Source organism: Pinus tabuliformis, chromosome 3_1 (genome assembly GCF_031772625.1).
Source record: "Pinus tabuliformis cultivar Carrire ecotype Pingquan chromosome 3_1, CPIR1, whole genome shotgun sequence".
Taxonomy (NCBI): Eukaryota; Viridiplantae; Streptophyta; class Pinopsida; order Pinales; family Pinaceae; genus Pinus; species Pinus tabuliformis.
The window spans coordinates 789,759,140-789,772,881 of record NC_142301.1 but is presented as its reverse complement, the minus strand read 5'-3'; the positions used below and the strand labels follow the sequence as shown (position 1 = coordinate 789,772,881).

The window sequence follows — 13,742 nt, the reverse complement described above, 5'->3', positions numbered from 1 at the left end:
TTTACCTGGCAAAATTTCAATTGATCCAGCACAAGACTGGCTAACCCCAGCTATTTTTGTGTTGGCTCTGTGTCAGCCCCACGTCACCTTCTTTGCCCTCTGCGTCAGCCCCCCCGACAGTTCCCGGTAGTTTCGGCAGTTCCAGATTCTGTGTGACAGACAGCGTTTCTGCGTCAGCTCTCCCGGCTACTGCGTTGCCTCTACGTCAACTCTCCTGGCTGTTCCGGCAGTTTCGGTTGTTCCGGCAGTTCTGGATTCTGCGTGACAGGCAGAGTTTCTGCGTCAGCTCTCCCGGCTACTGCGTTGCCACTCTGCAAGCTCTCTCCCCCTCTCTGTCAGTATTCTCCGGAAAGTCCTCCTCTCGGATTCTCACGGCCCCTCTACTGCTGAATGATCACTTAGTTCGAATTTCCCAGCTTCCTAGCCCCAAAAATCGAACTCCAGATCAATTCTCTCTTTCTGTGTGTGTTTCCAAATGAACCCCAAGCCTCCATTTTATACTTTTTCTATTGAGTCTTCAACGGTCGAGATTAAGTCTCTAATCAATGGCTAAGATTAAAACATCACTTGATCCACTTTCTAGATCATTCTCACCCATATTTTGATTAATACCCATTAATATTTTAATTTCCCTAAGTTTAGACTTAGGAACCCCATTAAAATGTTTAATTATTTTAATAAAATACAATCTAGGTGGAATTTCACCAAACAATTTTTGGGTTCTTTAGAACTCATGTGCCTTAGTCTCTCCACCAATTTTCAAGGCTAGAGCACTTCCGACGCTACCAAAAAATTACAAAGTTCGGCTTGTCCAACATTGGAGCACTAGCACGGGGGTTGACTTGGTGGGCTAGGTGGATACTCATTAATGAAGCTAAGCTTCTCCACTTGAGGCCCCTTGCAACCATCCCTATCCTTACAAGGGTAAAAGTTTAATGAGGAAGTCTCACCTTAAAATAAGATTAATAAAATAAACCAAGAGCAATCTACATCACACATCACATCATTACAATATCTTTTATGCTATCTTGAAGATCAAGTTTTATTTGCAACTATCATTTACTTCGAAATAGCATTTCACATTTTGCAAGTATTGTGGATTTGCTTTCAAGTATTTATTTTCTTGTACTCGGAGATATTTTCATTTGAAATTCCCTTATTTATCTCGAAGTATCTCTCATTTCATGCAACTTTACTTTCAAGCATATTTTATGTGAGAAAATCTTTTTGTCAAGTATAATTGTACCTCAAGCACTTTACTTTTATATTCTTAGTGGCCAGAGACTAGGTGGGGTCTAGACATGGAAAGGTGGGGTCTAGACTTAGGAAATATGGTTAATTAAAGGGAATTAATTAAGTCATGGTGTGAATGTTCTAGAAACTCACACGGATCGACAGGGAAATAATCTGGGCCATTGATTATGTTTTAATCTTGGTCGTTGTTGCTCCAACAAAAGATTATAAGAAGTAGTCGATGGGTAGATGGAGAATACACTAGTGTAGTTACTTAGTTTCCCAAGAAGATCTATTTTCTCAGTGGCTGAAGTTCAGCAGAGGAGATAGAGCCAGAGGGTGAGTTGTAGGGGAGAGAGAGAGGGTATCAACAATGGTCCGGGAAGTGCATGACGAATTCAGGAAGTGACAGCGTGAGGAGAGACACAGTCCTCTAGAGAACTGCGCAGACGGTGACGCAGAGACACCAGCGTATGGGCAGAGAGTCCATCTCGGGGTCAGGGAGTCACTGTGGAGAGTGAGAAATTTGTTACTAAATTTCTCTCAGTATTTTTTCCTTTGTTCTGTTGCTCGAATTCTTGCAATTGAATTAATGTTGAAGAAGTAATAAAGAAACCTTCATCTGCTGCACTGGTTTTCCCGCATTGAGTTTTTCCAGGGACAATTGTCCAAAATTAAGTTAATTAACTGTGTTAGTATCTTTATGTGTGCGCTATAATTTCTCTAATTTTCTAGCATTTATTTTTCTTCCGCAATATTTGTTTTGTGAAGGCTGCAATGTATATGTTTCAATATTTGTTGTAGGAAACTGCAAATAGTTTGTTTAATTAATTTAACAAATAGAAGATGTAGGAATTTACAGGGTAAGTTCCTCAGAAAGAACACCAAAAGGACACCGCTCACAACCAGATCGCAAATCAATACACCAGTATTTTTGACGTGGTTAAAACCCTCAAAGAGGGAAACAGTCCACGGCCTGAGCCAACGTGGCCACTTCAGGCAATTTATTAATCAAAGAATGAAAATTTACATAAGCTTTCTCTCATAGACGGATTGCCCGAACAATGACCCTCCATGCGCTTTAAATAGAACTCATGGACCAATCGGGTGTCAAGCCACGGATCAAGTGTCGGTAATACCGAGGAGAGAGTGAACCGTCGGATCACTACATATCGTGACCGTCGGATTGTAAGTTACAAAATGTACAACGGTAAAGAAACACACTTTACCTAACTCTATACTAGACCAAGTTGAACTTAACTATTTCCTATGTGTCGGAATATCCTAACATCCCCCCTTAAGAACAACTTGGGATAGGATTGAAGGATTTACAAATATGACACAATAGGAGAAGGAAGGAGGCACTAGAGCCTATCCCCCCTTAGTGACAACTTCCTGAACTCCAAGCATATATCGAAGTTTAGTGAACTTCGCCTCTGTGAGAGCCTTTGTGAAGATGTCTGCAACCTGATCATCTGTTGAACAATATTGCACTTCAAGAACATGGTCATGAATGAGCTTTCTGATGAAGTGCATGTGTAGTTCAATGTGTTTGCTACGCTGATGCTGGACTGGATCTTTGCATAGCTGAATGGCACTTTGATTATCACACCAAAGTGTAGTCGGATACTGCTGCTGAAAGCCAAACTCTGACAGGATCTGACGAAGCCACAAGGCTTCCTTACTAGCTTCTACGGCACCACGATACTCTGCTTCTGCTGATGAAAGAGAAATGGCAGCCTGTTTCTTACAAGCCCATGTAATAGGTCCTGAACCAAGAGTGAAGACATAACCGGCAGTAGACTTCCGATCATCAGGGTCACCAGCCCAATCAGAATCAGTGAAACCAACTAATAGAGGAGCTGCTTTGGCACTGTAATGAATCCCAAACTGTACTGTACCTCGAACATAACGAAGTATTCTTTTAGCTGCTTTCCAATGACTTTCACGGGGGTTTTGCATAAAACGAGCAACAAGGCCAACAGCAAAGGAAAGGTCAGGACGAGTATGGGTTAAATACAAGAGTTTTCCTACAAGTTGACGGTATAAGGTAGCATCAACTTCAGGAGAAGTACAAGAGACTGAAAGTTTGACTCCAGACTGAAAGGGAGAAGGGGCTGGCTTACAGTCTTCCATGTGAAAATGACGAAGAATATCACAAGCATACTTGGACTGGGAAAGGGAAATACCCTCCTTGGATTGCAAGACTTGAAGACCGAGAAAATAGTGTAAGTGTCCTAAGTCTGTCATTTCAAATTTCTTTTTAAGGCTAGACTTCACATGGTTTATAAGGTTGGGATCACTACCAGTAAGGATAAGATCATCAACATAAAGAACAAGGATGATAAGAGAGTTGCCCACTTCTTGGTGTAGACAGTATTGTCAGAATAACACCTAGAGAAGCCAGATTCTAAAAGAAAGCTATCCATTTTGGCATACCAAGCCCGAGGAGCTTGCTTGAGACCATAAAGAGATTTCTTAAGTCGACATACAAGGCTGGAGTCTGTTTGGATGAAGCCAATGGGTTGTTCCATATAGATTTCTTCATGCAAGTCCCCATGCAAGAAGGCAGATTTAACATCCATCTGATGGACTTCCCATTTTAAAGAGGCAGCAAGGGAAAGAACAAGGCGGATAGAGTTCATTTTGGCAACAGGGGAGAAGGTTTCAGTGTAGTCAATGCCTTCAACCTGTGAAAAGCCCTTAGCAACAAGACGAGCTTTATGTTTATCAACTTTCCCATCTGGTCCATACTTGGTTCTGTAAACCCATTTACATCTAACAAGTTTGCGTCCCTTTGGTAGAGGAACAAGATCCCATGTATCATTTGCCAACAATGAATGATATTCTTCATTCATAGCTGCTTCCCAATGTGGATGGCTTGAAGCTTCTGCAAAAGTGTCAGGATCATGATTTACTGGAGCTTGAGCCAGTAAAGAAGAGGCTCTTTCAAACTGAGAACGAGTACGTCGCTGATCTGTAGGATCACCGGCAAGATCACCTGCTGCATCCCGAGTAGCACGGACCCATCTTGGAAGTTGAGGATCCTGAGAAGGTGGGGGAGGATTTTCATCCTCACTTTCATCATCTGAAGAAGAAATGTTTTCAAAAGTAGAAGAGATAGGAAGAGGTGGCACATCCGCCGGACTAGGCTCGCAGGCCGATTTATTTTCATCAAATTTTACATCTCTTCTAATGATAACATTTTTGGACTTAAATGGAATAAGTCTATAACCTTTTACATCTTCAGAATATCCAACAAAAGTACATTTCTCACTCTTAGGTTCTAAAGCTTTATGCTTTTCATCTGGAATATGGGCCCATGCTTCACTTCCAAAAACACGAAAGTGACTTACATCTGGTTTAATGGAACTCCAAGCTTCTTCTGGAGTGATATTCTTTAGAACCTTAGTAGGAGTGCGATTTATTATATAATTTGCACAATTAATTGCTTCGGCCCAAAAACTAAGACTGAGTCCTTTAGATTGCAGCATACAATTAGCCATTTCCTTTAAGGTGCGATTTTTCCTTTCAGCTACACCATTTTGTTGTGGAGTGTATGGAACAGTATGTTGCATTTGAAGTCCATTTTCGGTGCAAAAGTTGATGAATGTGTTTTTAACATATTCTCCACCATTATCAGTTCTTAGCTTAAGAATTTGATGTCCAGATTGTTTTTCAACAAAGGCTTTGAAGGCCAAAAATGTGTTAAATACTTCGCTCTTGAGTTTTAAGAAGTATACCCAAGTGCGTCTGGAGAAATCATCAATGAAAGTTAAGAAATACTTGCAGCCAGAGAATGAAGCAACAGGAAGTGGACCACATAAATCACTGTGCACAAGTTGTAAAGGGGCTGAGGCGTGCCAAGAGGCACGTTTTTCAAAACTGTCCCGATGATGTTTTCCGAGTACACATCCGGAACAAACACCATCTCTGCAAGATACCATAGGAAGACCTGTCACCATATTTTCTTTACATAGATGCTGAAGGGAGCGATAGTTTAAGTGACCAAATCGCTCATGCCAAAGTTTGCTCACTTCATCATTATGAGCAACAAACACTGAGGGAAGATTTGATGACCCAAAGTTGTGAAACTTATACAACCTTGTGAAATCATCAGCAATACCAGTAGCTAGAATCTGTTTAGGATCTCTCAGATCCTTGATTACAACATCATGAGGTGAAAATTCAACAATTTTACCTTCACCTGAATGAGTTATCTGATATACAGATAGAAGGTTGCAGGATAAGGTTGGAACACATAATACATCATTAAACTGACCATTGTCTAGATGAACAGTTCCAGTCCCTACAACATTAAGAGATCTATCATCACCAACATATATATTTTTGGTGTTACAATCATTTAAAGAAGAAAACATGGCTTTGTTTTTGGCCATGTGATAAGAGGCTCCAGAATCAATGAGCCACTCATGAGAATGAGAAGAAGAAGATACATTTAATGCATAACCAGACTGAGATGATTGACAATGACATGCAGAAAGTGCCATTCCTGAAGATGAAGTTGAAGTTGAAGTTGAAGAATGCTCCACATGGATGTTATGTTTCTTCATTGCGGCTTCCAAGGCTTCCATCTTCTTAAAGCATTTAGATTCTAAGTGGCCATCTCGATTACAAAAGTTACAATGTCTATCAGTCTTCTTCCATTTGTTTTTATTGGTCTTATCATTTTGCTGAAATGATCTTTCATTTTGAAGCTGAGTTTGCTTAGGACCCTTGTTTGGTTTAGGACCATTCTTTTTAGGATATGACTTCTTAGGATTCTTTGAATTTGGTTGCTGCTGGGCGGCTAACGCTTTCTTGGAAGAGTTTCCAAGATTAAGAAGACCAAGGTGTAAGAGTTTTTCTTGTTCTCTTATTAAAGAATCACAAAAAGAGTCAAAGGAAGGGGCCTTGTAGTCTTTTCCTTGACAAATGAAAGCTTCCCTTGTAGAATGGAAGGTGGAAACAAATACAGAGTAGGCTGGTCCCAACTTAGTAAGGATGGAATAAATAAGGTTACTATCTTCTTTCTTAACCTTAACACCTTCCAAGAGATATCTAAGGGTCTTGAATTTGGACAAGAAATCTTCAATGCAAGAAAAATTATTAGGATCCAATGTAAGCAACTCATTTTCAAGTTGATGGGCTCTAATTTCATTTTTAATCCCAAAAACTTTAGTGATTTGTTCCAATGCTTCATGAGGAGTATCAAGTTCTGCAATATGGAATCTAAGATCAGGAGAAATAGACATCCCTATCAAACCACGTGCTTGATCTTGTCTATTTTCCCATTTTGCAGCCTTGTCTTCATCTTTTGGTTTCTTCTCTTGGCCTGTGGCTATTCTGTAGAGACCTTTACTTCTAAGTAAATCTTCCATGTAGGATATCCATTGGAAGTAGTTAGTGCTGTCAAGAATGACTTGGCATGGACTTTCCATTTAAAAAAAAAACTGAAGCTGAAGATGCTGAAAGTAAGTGTTCCAATGGATAGATCTCGAAAAATTAGGCTGTTTTAAAAAAAACGGCTCTGAAAAAGGCTTCCGGATGAAGAAGTTATGGCTTTTTGAAAAAAAATTGTTGAAGTTGCCGGCAAAGTGCGCGAATGTGCGGGAATGAAAAAAACGCCCCCACAAAATGGAGATTTGAACCCAAGACCTCTACTCTCTTAAAATAGCTTTGAACCAATTGAGCTATACAAAAAATTTGAGAGAGAGAGAGAGAGGGGGGGGACCTTGGGTTGCGTGCTTGCCTTGAGAAAGCTCTTTTTTTCCTACAAAACAAAAACACAAAACCCAACACGAATATGCAAAGAAAAACGAACCTTACGGCTCGAAGTTAGCTTTAGCCGGAAACTAAATATTTTTCTCAATGTTTCTGATTTTCCAAGATCACACTAAGGTGCAGGGAAAAGAGCATACGCATGAGAAAAAAACTTCCTTTCTGTTTCTGATTTGCCCAGATCGCACAGAGTCGCAGGGCAAAGAGCATACGCAGAAATGAAAGGTATAGATCCGGTAATAAAAAAGGCTAAATAAACAGAAACCGAAATAACCAGAGAGAAAATAACAGTAAACTGCAGATAAAGGGGTTCCTCACTGGAACAGATGCTCCAAACACAACAGAGCAGTCCTCTCGGCCCGAAAGCAGTCAGAAACAGTAGATCTAGGAAACGACAGCCGCATGCAGTTCTACCGGCTTCAGATTTGGATCACCAACGGACGCAGCCCTCAAATAGCTCTGATACCATGTAGGAATTTACAGGGTAAGTTCCTCAGAAAGAACACCAAAAGGACACCGCTCACAACCAGATCGCAAATCAATACACCAGTATTTTTGACGTGGTTAAAACCCTCAAAGAGGGAAACAGTCCACGGCCTGAGCCAACATGGCCACTTCAGGCAATTTATTAATCAAAGAATGAAAATTTACATAAGCTTTCTCTCATAGACGGATTGCCCGAACAATGACCCTCCATGCGCTTTAAATAGAACTCATGGACCAATCGGGTGTCAAGCCACGGATCAAGTGTCGGTAATACCGAGGAGAGAGTGAACCGTCGGATCACTACATATCGTGACCGTCGGATTGTAAGTTACAAAATGTACAACGGTAAAGAAACACACTTTACCTAACTCTATACCTAACTCTATACTAGACCAAGTTGAACTTAACTATTTCCTATGTGTCGGAATATCCTAACAGAAGAAATATTGTCAGTTGCTGCAGTAGAATTCTGGGTTTCGGAATTTTCACAGTTCTTACTTTACAAGTATTAAGCATTTGATCTTTCAAGTTTACTCATTTGGCACCAGTCTTATCATTTATTTCTTGTGAATTATCTCTTGTATTGATATCATTGCTCTATGTTTGGTTATCTCTACCAATGTTGCACAACTCGTACTCGTATAAGACTCATCACAGCATTGACTCATCAACTCGTATAAGACTCGGGAACAACCCTTATAAGACTCGTATAAGACGCGTCAAAATACAAAAAAAAAAAGTTTAAAATATGGTAAATTTTAAGCACAAAAGGGACTAGAGATTACATTCATAGTGATGAAACTAGGTCAAAGGGACTAGAGATTACATTCTTCACCACTAAAGATGAAACTAGGTTGAAGGGACTAGAGATTACATTCTTCAAAATAAGCACATACAAGGGGCCCTGCAAAAGCAAAAATAAGATGAGGGGCTACCACCAAAACCACCACAACAAGAAATGAAAAAAGTTCATAAATTGTCAAACTTCACCAAGCAGGGGAAAGATAAAGCAGTGATGAAGTTTAGAGAGAAGATGTTGATACTAGATAGGGGACATTAAACCTAGTTCAAAGGAGGAAGGTTAGATTGACACTTTTCTACAAAACTCAGGAGGGACTTTGAGAAAAATGTATGCAAGTTGTACAGAAATTGAAATTTGATTAACATCCACAAATGACCAAAATAAGTTAACATGCATCAACAACTATAAAAAGAATGCAGGAATGCATAATTCATCTACCAGCAAAGAGCACAGTAAAAGAAAACTCTACTCTAAATCTAAATCAAACTCATGTGTAAAAGCATGCTAGCAAATAGGACGTGTGACCCCAATAATGCAAGCTTAAAGGTCATTCAATTGAGTGACGGGTATGGCCAAAATTGCACCATAATAGAAAAGCATGTACACCCACCTCTGAAACTATTTTGAGTCAAAGGATCATTCCTAATCCCTCACTTTATTTTGGAGCATAACTGACATTTAGCAAGCATGTAACTTTCTTCTAAAGAGGTAATTTCCTTTCCAAGAAGGTGGTGGTGCAGAGAAATAAAGCCCATTGGTTGGTAGATACAAGTGCATTACTATACAAATCTTAAAAGAATTATAATAGGAATAAATTGAAGATATTGGGTCAGAATTCAGGAGGAATTCAAGGACTATGGACATGGATGGCACATACAAGGTGAATAACTATATGCTTTTAGAACAGATGCACAGTAAAGTCACCCAGTCAATCAGCCATGGAGACCTTGATTCACAAGGGTAGAGCTGCAAAGAAGCCATTGGTAGTGGCTGGATGTGTACCTCAAGGAAGTAAAGATTTGAAAGAGCTAGATGGTATAAGTCTAATTGGAGTGCAACAGATAGATCACCTCATTTCCAAAAAAGAAAAAAAATGAAAAAAACTGAACATTTTGTGCCTTTTGAGGCTCGACAGGTTCTATACGAGTTCGATATGGGTCTTATAGAATACCCGTGGGTCTTATACGGGTAGAAAAATTCTATAATATACCTGCCGAGTCCGGGTCTTAAATGCGCGGTCTAAGCGAGTGACCCGGCTCAGTATAGAACCCGCCAAGACCCGCAAGTACTTGCGGGTCTAATACGGGTCATGCTTCACTGATCTCTACATGCTCATGGCGATTTCATTTACTTTTTGAAGTATTTACATGTTTCAAGTGGTCTATTGTAATCTTGTAATTTGATGGTTGATGTATCTCTTGGTTAACTTATCATTCATCTCCTAGAACTTGCTTAGTTGTAGCACTAACCAAGCCTCAGATTTTCCTTAGGGTCTAACCCTCTTGGCTTGGACTAAGAGAGAGCCTAAATGGAGGAATTGAAAATCGAGTGACAGCCCCAACTCACAGCTTGCCTCCAAATCCACACCAAGTGGAGTTAGGTGTGGAATGAAGCGGCAACACCACCTTCATAAAATCCAACGCAACCCTGAATGTGAGAAGGATGGATTGATAACCATGTATATAGGTAAAAATCTGATCTCTGCGTCCCAAATCAGCTACAACAGTCCATCAAACTCGACCCCACCTGGATTATGTCCCACCAGCAATGTACAGGAAGAATATGGCCTCTCTACAATGACATAATCAGCGCTTTTAATGGCCTGGACTTGGCCCTCCTTAATGGCAAAAATCGACGTCTCCCTGGCACTGGAATTTCTGAACACACCCTAGAGAAATGGATGAGATAATTCGGCCTTCTTAATGATAATCATGGTCACCCTATAATGAGAAATCGAGTCCCCTTTTTGGCACAAATAATCTGAACAATTCGGCCCTTAAAAAATGGTTGAACTGGGTAATAAACTTGAGACAATTCAACCCTCCTGGTGCACAATAAATTTGACCTCACTCCAAAGAACCTCTTCTAATCTTGGGGGCATAAACAATAAGTTCGACCTTTGCAAATGATAAACCTTTGGCTCTGTGAACTCACAACAAATCAAAGATGCAAGCACAATCTCCTCGGAAGTTTGACCTCTTGATTTGCAAATTCATGTGACCTTGCAAAAAACACAAATGGAAGATCTGAAATGATCTTCCCCAAAAGCTAACAAGGATGGTACTCGATGTCCACCGAAATTAGCTTAGAATTTCGCTTGAAACTCTTGAAACTCGCTTGAGTTTCTTTCAATTGTCAATGAGATAGATAGGAATAAAATGATTTGCAATTGAGTCCATCCTCCTTTTATAATTCTTCCTTGAGCCTCCCTCTAGCTTCTAGATTCTCCTTTTTCCTATTATTTTATTGATGGGGGCCATTTTCCACTAGGAGACTTTTTCCACCATTTTAAATAAATAATAATTTGCTGCCATTCTCCAATAAAATAATAATTTGTCTCTTCTCTCCAATAAAATATTATTTTGCCGCCATTCTCTAATAAAATAATAATTTATCTCCATTTTTCAATAAAATATGATTTTTCCATCATTCTCCATTAAAATAATAATTTCCGTCTTTCCCCTTTTTATTAATATTACAAAAAATTGGCAAAACTCCTTAGTGATTTTGCACTCACAAAATAGGGCACATTACAGTTTAGGGTTTCCTAACAATTTAGCTATGTTACCAGATCCGCTAGGCCAAAGGGCTAGATCCGCGGATCCCCGGATCGGAGACGGATTCGGATCTAGATACGAGGAGATCCGCCCCCAACATCGGTCGGTGGGTTAAGTTGTCAGACGTCAGCGCAAAATCTGAAGCAGACGTCAGCGCAAACATCAGAATGAAAAAATATGCAGACGAGTTAATGGATAACCCAATAATATGTGTCAATAAATGAATTATTCAACTGGCGTCAGCGAAACTGGATAATTCAACGTCAACTAAAATGAAAAAAAAAAATCAAAAAAGGGAATAATAAACCATTATCGGGTTAAGAAATGAATTATTAACGGGTGTCAGTGAAACTAGAAAATTGAGCGTCAACCAAAATGAAAAAAATCAAAAGTGCGAATAATAAATTATTCTAGTTTGCCGCTAGTTACTTTTTCCTTATTATAAGCTTTAATGCATATATGGTAAGCCACCAAACATTTATTTAGATATTTTAATTAAATTTTAAATTATTTTGAAGTGTAAAAAAGTAACTTTTATAAATTAAGTTTCATAACCATTTAATATAAATATAATAACTATGAATTAAAGTTTAAATATTTATAAACGATGTATTAATTTTAATATTATTAAATTAATAATTTTTTTAAATATTATATAAAAATATATATATTTAAAATTTAAATATTTTTATATAATTAAATTATATTTATAAATGATACATTAATTTTCATTAAATTAATAAAAAAATTTAAATATTATATATATATAATTTATATATTTTTATATAATTAAATTATATTTATAAATGATACATTAATTTTGATATTATTCTTATTCTTGTAATAATTATTTTGATAAGTACTAAAAATTACATATTTAAAAAAATGTTTTTTATTTTTATTTTTATATAAATTTAAATTTAATAATTATAAAATATTTTATATTTGTTTATATTTGCGGTTTCCTTGTCCTATCTGGATCCTGCCTTTTCAAAAAGTTGGCGTATCCTTATCCGAATCCGGATCGGAATCCAGGTAACTTAGCAATTTAGTTATCCTAATGTTAAGAATGCGATGATATGGTTTGAATCTTAAACAAATGATGAACTCATGCAAACAATACACATCCAAAGCACTTAAACACTCCACTACTGGTGCATCATTTTCAGGCAGGAACCTTTTTCACAGCCAATGTAATTGAAGCACACCATGCTGTTAATACATGGGGCTATTCGCTATTCACTTGAAATGATTTATTTTAAGCTTGGGCTGGACTGAAAATACACCTTTGGATAATTGTTTTGCATGGTTATAATCTGTTCAAACAACCACATGATACACATAATTGATGTGCCTTAAATGCTGCTGTTTTTGATTAAGTGAGACGCTATACATTTCTGCTATTTAAACTGTCATCTACAGCAACACACATGAGCAAGTTTAATCCCAATATCTTTTGATTGATAAGTTTGATAACTCCTTTAACAAATTTAACTATTCACTGTTCCTGCAATGTTCTGAATCATGCCTCTGGACAGCTGAATTTCCATAGTTGCAATCTGCCATGAACATGATTTTATAACAGTAAATAACTTGCACAAATTTTTAGGATCCTGGATTGGCAATGATTCACAATCTAATATGCAGCATCGCATGTTTTTGTGGTGATGATCGTTAAATCTGGCACTTTGCACTCACGCATTTTAAATCCTTCGTTAACATTCCTAAATTAGAGCTGTCCGTATTATTGAGCATGATGAATGAATGACATAATCCTCTGAATTTCATGGCACTGATATACGATTCACATGGGATTGAAGATTTCCATAATTTACATGATTCCATGGTTAATGTCTCTTTGAGAAAACTCCATTTTACTTTCCAAGCTTTACAACAAGCACATCGTCCAAGTAACATATCACTAAAAGGCTTGTTAAATCTAGCAACAGGTTTCATATCTTAAACATTGAGAGTAAGTTACTAGCTATCTTTCTAGTCCAAGTAACCCTCCCATTGCTACAGCTAATTTGGCTACATAAGACCATAGGGATTCCCCAAAGGCTAGGATAGCTTAGTTTCCTTAGTCTGAAGTGTGGGGCAAGGCTACGGAGGTGATGGTGGGTAGCTTGCCTGTTGTACCTCTAGGATCTCCTGTTGAAGTTAGGACTTTTCCTCCTAGGGTAGAGTTTGAATGGTAACAACATGGAAGAGATGGAGTGCCCATTGCAGAGCATATGTGGAGGTTCTGGCCAGAGGAGGAGGTGCATATGGTTCACTGATGTTGGTATTTTTGAGTGTTTTCACTAGCCATTAGATAGATTGGCAGTTTGATACTTAGTTGTGAGGAAGCTATTACCGGTTGGATGAGTAGCAGTAGAGGGAATGTTAAAAATGTACAGCTGTGCATCCAACCAGCTGACAGTGTGTTTCATCTGTCAGATTTATTTTGATTTTGTTTGTAAATAAATGTGGTGACTGGTATAAGTTGAGTGTTTCAGTTATCCGTAGTTGTATGTATGTGTGGGCGTCTATTTTGAATAATAAAGCACTGCTGGATGTTTATTGTGTACATATCTTTTTGTTCTCTCTGTCGTGGTTGTCTCTCTCCCTCTGTTTTTGTAGCTATAATTTTCCTTTTTTTTAAGATTGGTCGATGCAAACCT

General features: G+C 38.3%; 1 protein-coding gene across 3 annotated transcripts in view; it reads right to left on the bottom strand.

The window, feature by feature from the left end:
* LOC149189806 (uncharacterized) overlaps window positions 1-13,742 on the bottom strand; it is a 458,516-nt gene that overhangs the window by 156,955 nt on the left and 287,819 nt on the right. The gene's annotated exons all lie outside the window — the stretch shown is intronic.